Raw genomic sequence first — 12957 nt, 5'->3', positions numbered from 1 at the left:
CGTCGAGACATTGAGCAAATTCCAAACATTGCGTCTCTATATTTTCGTCAAATAAGAACTCAATGCAACTAAGGCATTGAACAAAGAAACTCGTAATAAAAATGCCGATAGTTTTAAACAAATCGATTGGTTGTTAGTCACAAACCGAACAACTTCTTGTTTATTTTCATTTAATTTATGCAAACAAAGAATTCGTAAATAATGGTAAAATATTAAAAAGAACCGAAGCTGTCATAACAGTTTTGCCGGAGATGTATAAATATTATAAAGATACCTTGAAGATATCTATAATTATAAAGATATCTTGAAGTGTTTTTATGACATAATTTATGAACCTAATTACAATTTAATACATTTATGTTGTTAAATTTTAAAAAAAATGTGCTTCTTTTAAAAGCTGTTGGAATGAATTATGTAATATATATTTTTATTTTGCTCTGTACTAACAACAAAAAGTACTTATCTTTATACATTACTGAAGCCATAATAGCTATTTGTATCGACTTAGTGTTCAAAGATATAATTGTTTTTATAACAATAAATTAAAAGTAACTAATGTTATTTTAAATTTTTATTATAAAAATAAAAGAAACCAAATGGCAATTAAAGTTTACTATTGATATAATAACGAAACGAGTTTGAAAATGAAAGTAATCTGTTTATAAAGTTTACCGCCCCTGTTTTTTAATTGTTTACGCATTCTGAATGGAATAAATTATTTTTTAAAGATGACTGAATACCGAAAACAGTTTTTTGTATGGGACTAAATGTTATGATTATTTATGCTAAAACGACTTTTGTAGAAAAATTAAAACTACCATAGTTTATCTGAATCTAACGTGACATTATTGTTAAACATACTTGTTTAGGTGTGGTATTGAAAATAATAACTTCAATTTTCATAAAAAAATGGTTTTTCATGGATAATTTTTCCAAATAATGTCTGATTATAAATTTCAAGTTACATTCTTTGAAAACAAACACCAATACGTACTATTATGAAAAAATCAAATCCATAAACTTATCTATAGCCAAGCCCCAAGATATTTTATGTTGAAAATTACATCCTTTCTAAATAAAACTACGCTTGACGAATTGATATAGTCGCATTGCTTTTACCAGATTAAAATAGCGGTTAAATTAATATTTCCATACATACCAATTATATTATACTTTTTGATGAAAAACTTACATATATTGTAATTGAAAAAACTTATCTTTTTGTTCGGAAAAACGTGTACCATGCCTTAGTTGTATAGAGAATGCTTTGCATACAAGTTTTATACGGCCATTATTTTTGAACACTAAATTAAGTTTGAAATTATAGACGAATTTAAATTTTGTTTAAAGAAATAAAAAAATAAAAATTTATACACTTGTTGTTCTTAACATTCGGGGTTGGAGCGCAAAGGCTTTAGAAAAAAAAGATACATCCGCTCCTCATATTATAATTTTAATTTTTATTTTTTTCTTTGACAACAGTTGATAAGATGAATAAAAAAAATCTTTTGCGAATAAAATTTGAAATGTTTTTTACTCAATTTAAGTTTTATATATTAAATTAGTCTTACTATATGAGGCGTTGCGAATGAAAGGAACACACCAACCAATTTTCGAAAATCCGTTTTCTTTAACCATTTTTTACTTTAGTCTGTGATCTACAATATAACACAAGATCAACGTGTCAGTGGGCCTCTTTCTGACTGAAAATCCCTTGCTATTTACACGTGATAAAATCTAAAGAAACACACTTTGTAACGAGTAAAACGTTCGTCCGAAAGAGGCACAGCAACCAAGCGAGAGAAACTCGGGGAACCAATCAGAGCCGAGACTCACGCAAGCTGACCAATAGCGAGTGTCAATTTGGTATTTAAATATTAAAATACGTCTTCAATGTAATTAACTAGTAGGCTTTAAACAATCTTTAGTGAAAGTGCTATTATTATTGATTGGCATTTTCCTAATTGTGTAAATTATTTGCCTAGATAATTATGAGTGATTCGGATAATGAAGTGCAGCCTGGTCCATCTGGATATGCTCGTAAAAGAACAAAGAATATTGAATTGTGGAAAGATTCAGTTAAAAAAATGAAAAGAAATACGGGACAAGCCTATACCAGTTACAAATCTGGAAAAGATGTTGCACCACGTTCAATAGGGCCACCATGTTCGTGTGGGTGTTTCACAAAAATTGGCATTGATAAAATTCAAATACTTTTTGACAATTTTTGGAAGATAGGTAACTTTAATGAACAGAATGCTTATCTCAGTAGGATATTAAAAAGTGAAGATCCAGGACGTTCCCGTATCACTCAGCGACCTAGTAAGAAACTTAGAACTATTCATTATAAAGTTTTGTATGAAAACACCGAACACATTGTGTGTCGAAGTGCATTTATTAGTATATTTGGCATTAGTATTAAGCAATCCAGAACTGTTTTGGATAAGCAAACTGTTATTGCTTCAGTTGAAAAAGACAAACGAGGCAACCGTAAACCAATTACTAAAATATCAGACGAATATGCTAATTTTGTACGTGAGCACATAAATGCATTGCCAAAATTATCAAGCCATTATAGTAGAGCAAAGAGTCCGAATCGTAAGTACTTACCAACAGGTATGAACATTAATGCTGTTTAAGAGAAGTATTTAGAGTGGATGCGTGAATGATAGCAAAGTTACAAAAAAATGGTTTTATAGAAAAATTTTTAATACTGAATTTAATCTGGGGTTTGAATAACCCAAAAGTGATGCATGTAATTTTTGTGACAAAACTGAAATAGAGTTAAAAAGTTTAGAGGTTAATGCTGGAAACCAGGCTCGTATTTCAGAATTGAAGCTTAATCAGGCTGTGCATAGAAAGCGTGCAAAAACAGTTCAAGATAAACTTCTTTTAAAAAATAATGATGATGCAACCTTAGCTGCATAAAATATAAAAGAAAGATATGGACATACAATTTCGACATTCATAACAATAAAACCGGAAACTCTTGCATGTACGTGTTATGTTTAGCGATAACTGTGGAGGCCAAAATAAAAATGTGAATGTGGTACTTTCTTGTTTAAGAAAAATACATGATGAATCATTCAAAAGTATTGATCATTACTTCATGATACCTGGACATTCGTACTTGCCATGTAATCGAGACTTCGGGATAATTGAAAAGAAATTAAAAGGTGCTGAAGTGTTTTCCCAAGACAACTACATTGAACTTATTAAACTTTCAAAAATAAGAAACCCTTTCAAAGTAGTAAAAATTGAAATTACTGATTTCTTAGATTTTGGAGTAATGCAAAATGTGATTTTGAAAAGGACCCTTCAGAATGTCAGCTTTAAAGACGGCCGTGTATTTTCATTTTCAAATGAATACAAACAAGGGTATGCCATTAAACCAAACTATAATGTAACAGAACCTGAAAATGTTCAACTGCAAATAGGCAGGTCAAAGCAATATAATGCTAAAATATTTGATCTCTCTAAAATCGTACTTCCAGTGAAATATGGGTCGCATGTACATTTATCAGCAGAAAAACTGGCCGATATAAAAAGTCTTTAAATGTACGTGCCTGTGCACTATAAGAAATTATTCAACAATATTATCGCAATGCATGATTGTGAAAAAGTTCATCTTGATAATGATGACGTGGGCGATGAAGATCTTCTTGACTTTTAAATGCTTGATCGCTAGCCTATGTGCTCTATTGTTACTAAACCATAAGTTTATTTACATTTTGTTTGTTTAATATTTTTATAATATTTCTAGTCCAAAGTGTCTAATTATTTCAAAACTGTTCACTCTTAGGAAGTTTTTTTTTATCATTTTTTAGTGGCTATAGACCTTGTTTAAATTCCAGATGAAAAGAATGAAATGCATTTAAGTGATTTTCTAAATTTTTAATAAAAAAGACTATTTTGTAATTAGTTTCCAAGGGAGTTTTTTTTAAATATTTTTTCTTTATCATGCCCCTATTGCAGATAAAAGTTAGATAAATTAAAATGTAGAAGAAAATTATGTGAAATGGATTTAAATAATATTCTAGATGTTACTTTATTGCAGTCAAAGGACTTATTTTTGAAACTCGTTTTCAAGGAACTTTTTTTTAAATGCTTGTATGCTTTATGCTCTATAACTGAGAAAAAAAACAAAGTTTTTATGTAGCTATGCAAATTTCTTGCTAATATTGTTTAATTATTACAAAAATATGCATACCATGAGTTTCTTTATCATTTTTTTTGTGTTACGTATTTGGATTGCGCTTTTTTTTAAACTATGTTTGGAGACCATTCTCTCTGAAGTCAAAGTAACTTAATTATTTAAATATGCCCCCTCCCCCCACAAAAAAATAAAAAATGCATGATATATCAATCTTAATTTTGTGTGTAAAAAAAATTAAAAAATTCAATTGGCAAAAATGGGTGCAGTGGTTTTGAGTAAATCACGTTTTATGTTTCTAGACGGAAAGTTGTTTGTTTTACGTCTGTAATTAATGATACTGATTTTATTATAAATGTATCAGGCAAATTTCAGTCTAGAAACTTCAAACGCGATATAGGGAGCGTTCAAAAACCATGTGGTAGCTTAGGGGAAGGGGGAAGGGGTCTGAAAAAAACCACCAATTACCACAGAGGGGGAGGGGGTGTAAACTCTTCCACCACGTGGTAAGAAAAAGAATAATTTTGCGCGCTTACTCAAATCCTAAGTTTAGTTGGTGTGCCCCTTTCGTTCGCAACGCCTCATATTACATTATTACTTTTATATTATTTTCACTTTATTAAAAGAAAACAACAAAGTTAAACAAGAAATCAAAGCGTTTGATAAATTAAACATAATTCATATTATAAAACGTTAAAAATATGAAAAGGTATGTATATCGATTGGTTAAGATTGGAAACAATTGAGAAGAAAAAAAACGTTAAAAATAGTGTGAAATGAAGTCAGTTGACTGGAAAACTAAACTCATTTTGCAAAGGTAAATATAACTTTAAAATTCACGCAATAATATTTGTTATTTACTCTAAAGAGAATTTAAAATTATATTTACTCTTACGAGTAAATAAATATTATTGCGTGAATTTTAAAGTTATATTTACTTTTGCAAAATGAATTTAGTTTTTCAGTCACCTGACTTCATTTCACACTAATTCTAACGCTTTTTTCCTTCTCAATTTTTTCTGGTCTTAACCAAACAGGTTTTTTACTTTTTCATATTTTTATTGTTTTATAATATGAATAATGTTTAATTTATAAAACGCTTTAATTTCTTATAAAACTTTGTTGTTTTCTTTTAATAAAGTGAAAATAATATAGAAGTAATAATGTAATATTTTTTACATTTTATATTTTGTAACATTTTTTATATTTACTTAAGGATCTTTAAACTAAATATTAAAAATTTCGATTTTGTCAGATTTGTATAGGTGCAATTTATGAAGAAAATTGGAAAAAGAAATCATGAACCTTGGTCAGTGATTTATAAATTCTTTCTTTGTTTTTCGTTAAACTAACTCATAACAGTTCTTCCATTATTGTTATCACTATTTTTTCATTAAAACCTGTTGAGTAAGTATGCAAATTTAATTCATTTGCTTAAAAATGCATAATGATACATTTGATTAGTACTGCTGAACTATTTTTTTATAAATTGTTTACTAAGAGTAAGGTTTTATCGGTATCCGAATGACAAGCAATACTGGCGACAACTTAATTTCTTTCTGTTATGTGGTAAAAAAATTCAAATTGTTGACTTTGGTATTTACGTTTACAGCCTTGGCCTACATCTTGATACGATTCTTAATAACATCCTGATATGTTTCAATGTCATCAAAGATACTTGTTTCCTATATCTTTGTTAGAATTACCACTTTCGACAAAAAAAAATTTAGAATTTATCGATGAATATAGATTTAGTTAAGTATAGTACAAAAATTATTTTATCAACTTGTTGCTTTAACGTTTGTATCAAGGCTCCAATCATTGCAATTTTTTTTAAAGCATATTTACTTTATATAACTATAAACATATAAATTTTTGGAATTAGCTCCATGTCTGAAAAATAACTATCTTGATGCTGCATCCGCGCCTGAAAAAAATATATATATAAATAAATATATATAGATATATATATATATATATATATATATATTTATTTTTGCTAATTTATCATTGCTCGGTTCTTTAAGAACATTGAGCACTCTATTTTGTAGATTACACTACATTATTTATAGATATATATATATATATATATATATATATATATATATATATATATATATATATAAATATATATATATATATATATATATATATATATATATATATATATATATATATATATATATATATATATATATATATATATATATATATATATATATATATATATATATATATATATATATATATATATATATATATATATATATATGTATATATACATATATATATTTTGTTACATTTTTTATGTTTATTAATTTAATAAAAATTTAAAAAACATAAAAAATATTTTGTAACATTTTTTATGTTTATTACATTTTTATTAAATGTTTTTTTTTTACTTTACATGAATTATATTGAGTGTAGGCTATAATGTTGATGAAAAGATATAAATTGACATGTCTTGTTTTGCATAAGGATGTACTGCAAAAGATCTTGCTGATAGCATTTTTTTCCATATCTAAATTAAACTACATCAAGCAAGAAGTTCCACAAAATGATGATATATATCATTAAAATATATTCTATAAAATTGACTAATAAAATAAAGCATCGCCAGAGTATTAAAATATATGCTGTTACTCTGGTGATTTTTTAATTTTATTAGTCTATATTTTTATAGAATTCCATTACAAATCAGGTAACAAGATTTGAAAAAAGTAGATAAATACTCTACGTAGAGAAAACTTTACTGTTCCACATAAATCAGCAATTGTGTTCAAAGAAGAAGAGTAGTACTAAATCACCTTTCTGTACAGAGACCAATATAGATAGAACTAGGATCTCATATGTGAGAGTTTACTTTGGTGCCATACCAGATATTTTTAGGCACCAAAGTTTAGGCTTACTTACTTTAAAGCTTTATTAATAACTTTTGGTATCTTTTTCTTAGTCAAATTTAGCCAAACTCATACTGAGCTGTTTTTTTATACTGAGTCAACAGTTGCACAAAAAGATTTATTAACATTTACAAAATGTTAGTTTTACAGGTCAGAAAATCACATGAGAAACTAATTTCAGGTTAACTATGTGCATATCCATATAACTATTTTTATCTTGTTTCAAAATTATGATTTAGTTTCATTTTAGCTATATCAAATGGTATAATATATATATATATATATATATATATATATATATATATATATATATATATATATATATATATATATATATATATATATATGTATATATATATATATATATATATATATATATATATATATATAACGTTTTGTTTAAACTCTAGGTAAAATAATTTAAAAAATCAGGCAAAAGGAACGTTTTATTTTATTCTAGATATAACAATGTAAGTAAAAAAACGACAAAAAATATAAAGCGTTTCATATAAGTACTAAACGAAATAATTAAAAGAAACTATAAAAAAAACGGTGAAAGGACCGTTTAGTTTAAATTAGTGTTGTTACGACTATAAAATAATTCAACTGTCGACTAAATCGGCAAATATATTTTCTAGGCAAGACGAAGAAAATTGACTAATACATATTTGAAATTGACTGACAGTCGATTTGTTTTTTATTATTTAGTATTATACCATTTAAATAATAATGGAGGAGAGAAGGGTTGCTTTGACAACGAGAAAATCTATTTCAAGACCCCAATAATTTAGGTATCGCCTTAAATACCTGCTATGTATCAAAAAAATCATTACAATTATATTTAAAGTTTAATAGTATAGAGTAATGACACGTAGGTTTTTTTTTCACAAATTAATTTTGCCCTAGGGCCCCGAGCCAGCTTTATGTAAGTGTTTATGAAAATTACAAGAATTAAGAAAACAAAAGAAAAAAAAATCAATAAAGTGCATAGCCTAAAGTTTAACTACGCATGAGCAATGCTAACATGCTATGAATTATAGAAAAATTTAAGAGAGTAAACAAAAAACTAAATATTAGTTATAAGGAAAAGTGTCAAAAGGCTTTGTTAAAAGTAGAAACATTTATTTATTGAATTAGAAATAAGAAATAAAAATTATTGTATATCTTAATATTATACAAAAGATAAAAGAAAAAATGTTAGGAAAAAAGCGTGTTTCAAAATTGGATGGTAGCCTACAAAATACAATATCGGGCATATAGCTTAACTATGACCTCTACTTTATCCATGTTACACAGATATTATAAATAATTAACTAGTCTTGGAATGTTCTCAACATATATTAAAAAAAATTGTCTTTAAAAATTGCCTCTGATAATTACGGAATAAGAATGAAAATGTCATCACTTAGAAATATAAACATAAGCTTTTTTCTAATGAAAATAAATTTAAAAGCTCTTTTTTCAAATCTTAGCGATTTTTATTGGAACTAAATAAATTACTATTATGGGTTTGCGTATTATATTAAATGTATAATTATTTATATAAAAAAGTTGCTCATTTTAAATGTGAAAATGGATTAAGTTGCCCAGAACAATCCTCCAAATATGTGTCCGACTCCACCCTATCATAAATCTTTCACAAATACAAGTTTTAAAACCAGTGAATTTTTTAAATAAATATAGTGAATAAAAATGCATCTTTATTCAATAAAAAGTTATTAGTTTACATAAATTAGATGTATTAATGAGAATCAAATATGATAACATATTGCTCTTCTCATGGTGTGAAACAATATCTTGCACTCCCAGCCAAATGCTTCAGCATATTATGACATTTTGCATATGCTATATTTTTACTCAAGTAATGTTTTTATAGTAAATAACTTACATCCCACAGGACACAGAACGTAAAATAGACGTGTTTTAAACGTCTTTTAAACGTCTTTTAAACGTCTTTTAAACGTCTTAAGAACGTTTTAGACGTCTTTGTACGTTTAAAAGACGTCTTATTTAGGTCTTATGCTCTCTGGGATAGCTTCTTTGATTTAAGCTTTAAATATGAATGTTTTAATATCTTCAAAACTTAAACTTATGAAAAAATGTTTTCTTAAAGTATCGCTTTACGTTAAAAATTAATAATTTTTCCTAAAATTCGTTTAGAGATAAAATTATGAATACATATTATTTTACCAAGTTATTAATATAATATTTTTCGGTGTTTTGCAAATACGGACCATTAAATGATCAATTAACAGTGACATATGTTTTTAAAATTTTCGGATATTTTAAATGTTTTAAACAATAAAACATTAAACGTTTCAATATTCAAGTGTTATTTGAAACAAAGTTATTCAAAAAATTTAATTTAAACTGATTTTTATTTGATTTTTTTTCAATGAAATATCAAGTGAAAAACGCAGTTCCAAATAACACAGGTCTAAAACATCAAAATACCTAAAGATAGCATCTAAAATTTATTTTAACATGAAAAAAAACTGAAGTGTTATGTACTTTATTTTTTCTATGATTTTAAATAGCTGTAAACTTAATCATAATAATAATAATAATAAATACCTATCAGTAAGTAAATCTACTACAAAACTGAAAAAAAATAATTTTAGTAAACCTTCATTTAAATGAAGTCAATAAAAAAACCTTTGCAACAATTAAAGCTAGATATATCAGCCTTCTTATTCTATATCTATATATTTATAAAAATAAAAACCTTTATACATGCCCTTTTTTTTTCCACATTAAAAAATAGTTTAGCACAGATATTGGCACATAGTTTTGACTGCGCTTACTAATGTTAGTAAAACAGGGGAAATTCTACAAATCCCTACTTAGAAAACAAAAAACCCACCCTAATTAACCATGAGAAAATATTTTTAAAATACATACACATTATTAATAAATAGTTGGAGAACCTACTTTTATGTGAAGACGGACCAATTACCTAATTTAACTGGTTTTTATTTTAACAAAGATGAATCATTTAAAAGTAAATAACTTTATCAATTCAAAAGTAAAATTTTGTCTTCACTTTAATAAATGTTCAACATTCTTTTCTTAAAAAAAAACGATTCCAAAATATGTATTTAAATTTGTAACTTTCATGGGGGGGTTTTCATTCTTCGATACCTACCTTAAATTGTTTCTTGAATTTTTTTGGATGAAGATTTTAAAAACAAACCACGCTTTTTTCCGCAATAATAATAAACTAAACTTCCTACTAAATGATAATTTAAGTAACAAAAAATTAAAACTCCTAAAACTAGGGCAAAGTTTTTGTTATTGAAATATTGAGGAGGAATATAAAGGAGTAGTTACTCTTTTTACATACGCTCTTCAGAATGAAGAAAATTATTGATGGTTAGATGTAGTCAAGAACGTTGCTATGAGTATGTGTGGGAGGAGGGTAAGACGGTGACGTATCCCCATTTAATGATTTTGTCGGAAAACTGGGATCTTTTTATAGATATGTTCTTATGGAAAATAGGACGTGGATATTAATTACACGAAAGCTAATTGGAAATTTATTGGAAAATTAGAGGCAAAAATGTATAGGCGTTTTAAATCTATAGGCGTTTTAAATCTATAGGCGTTTTAAATCCGCTATACACGTCTTATATTGTTATTACGATCGTGGTCTATTTGCGCGTTGTTTTGCATAATAAATAGTAAAAAATTTCTCAGTTTCATTTGCAAGATTGAAGGTAAGTTTTTACATTTCATTTCAGCATGAAAATTTATTTTGCTTTAAAAATTCATTTTTACTGCGCTCGCAGTAAAAATAAGTTTTTTATTGACAAAAACTGCCTAGATAATATTCTATATATATTTAACTGTTTCTAGTTTTATAGTTTTTTACAAAATACGCCATACGTTTACATTAGCGGTTTTGTTGAACACTTGTTAGTTCATTTTAGTTTCTCTATTTTCTTTTAAGTATAAAAACTCAATTTGTTATTAACAAATTTTTATTTAATAGAAACTAGGCACACAGCGATATCAGTAAAAAAAAATATATTGTATTAGGTTTGTTCGTTTTATCTGTTTTTTTTTCTCCATAAATTTTTTTGTTAAGAAAAAAACTTTTTTATATTCGGAACAAAATATGTTTAGCAGTTGATATATATATATATATATATATATATATATATATATATATATATATATATATATATATATATATATATATATATATATATATATATATATATATATGTATATATATATATATATATATATATATATATATATATATATATATATATATATATATATATATATATATATATATATAACGAGGTTACTAAAAATTTGCACAAAAAGAATTGCTTGTAATTGTCATTCAAATTATATTATTGTTTTACAACTGATCAAATAAGTAAGGATAGCAATAATAGATTATCCTATAACTGAAAGTGTCCCATGATTAATAGCGTAGCGAATTTTAGTCCCAAGCGAGCAAAGAAGGTTTTCAAAGTATTATAGACTGAAATTTTGTAACTTAAGTTGAATTCTCTATTTCAGGTGGTTAAGATTTTTTGTTTTGAAATCATTGGAATAGACTTTCTGTTTTAGGTGAGCCCAAAATTTTTCAAATTTTTTCTTTTCTCTTTTTGAAATAAATAAACAAATATTAAAATCAATCTTGAAATATTTTTTAGCTATACGCAACACATATTTCTATATGTACAAAAGCTTTATCCAGCCAAATTTAAAGTCGTAAAGTAAAAAAAAAAGCTAAAAAGTTACAACTAACGCCGACTCAAATTTTGAAAATTGAGAGCAATAAGCTCTCATTTTTTAAAATTTGAGTCTATAAAACTATTTTTACATCATTTTTAGACACTTCTCACAGACCTAGTCCATGGCTTCACTATTAGCTCTGTCTGAAATTTCTGTGCATTTAACATGGTATCACATAAGTTACAGCACACCCATTCTTCTCTTTGACCTCTGTAAATACCACTCTTTAAACACAGTGTCGTCATCTTCATCACTATCCCTATCATCTCTGACTGGAAGATTTCTTCTTTTTATTGTGGTCTTTTTTCTTGGAGCATTATCTTTTTTTGCTTCTTCTTCTCTCAATCGCTTCAAATATTTATCACCTGTTAGGCTTTTTCCATAGCGAAACCTGATGGTTCTAACCAACCTACAATCCCCAAAAGTTTACGCAAATCTGGGCTGTAGTTCTTTGAGAAAAAAATCTTTAAAAAATTACTTTTTTGAAAATGAAGAAGTGAAGTAGATAAAGGTGTCTGTGGTCTTTTTGCAGATGCTGAAGATAAAGGTGATGATTCTGTTGATGGCGCTGCAGCTAACAATGATGTTGACAGCAATATAGGTAGTAGTGATGCTGACGTAGAAGCATTATGAGCACTAGTGCAGGAATGCACTTTTTTAGTTCTTGAATTCATGGTTAGCAGATATCTGCTTACATATGAATTGTAGGCATCTGTCATTGTCTGGCTAGTTGCATAAATTTTCCTGCCGTCTTTCTTATTCTTTTTGTTTGTTCAAACTATTCTGCTAAATAAAGGGGGTAATAAGCTCCATTACCAAAACTGTATTTAAAGAAAAATTAATAAATAATTTTTTTTCAATTTAAAATATATCTGTGTATTGTTTATAAATTCAAACATGAATTTTATTTATCTGATCAATGTTTTAATTGCCTTTTTAAACAGCTGACATTAACAGGGGGCCTTAAGCCCCTGCTAATTGAAACATTTATAAACAAATTAAACATTTATAAACAAATTAAACTAATTAATATTCAATAGGACCATAATTCTCTTAAAAATGCCATCCATTTAAAATATTATTAAGAAATTTAGTATTAAAAAGAATTTTAGAGTTATTTATAAACAACCTCTGAGACATATATCCAAC

At 26.5% G+C, this 12957-nt stretch overlaps 1 protein-coding gene across 3 annotated transcripts in view; it reads right to left on the bottom strand.

The window, feature by feature from the left end:
* Window positions 1-12957, bottom strand: part of LOC136078297 (uncharacterized) — a 105557-nt gene that overhangs the window by 20553 nt on the left and 72047 nt on the right. The window lies entirely within an intron of this gene.

The sequence above is a fragment of the Hydra vulgaris genome, chromosome 03 (assembly GCF_038396675.1).
Source record: "Hydra vulgaris chromosome 03, alternate assembly HydraT2T_AEP".
Taxonomy (NCBI): domain Eukaryota; kingdom Metazoa; phylum Cnidaria; class Hydrozoa; order Anthoathecata; family Hydridae; genus Hydra; species Hydra vulgaris.
The sequence above is the reverse complement of the archived record's forward strand: the minus strand, read 5'-3'. Positions and strand labels throughout refer to the sequence as shown.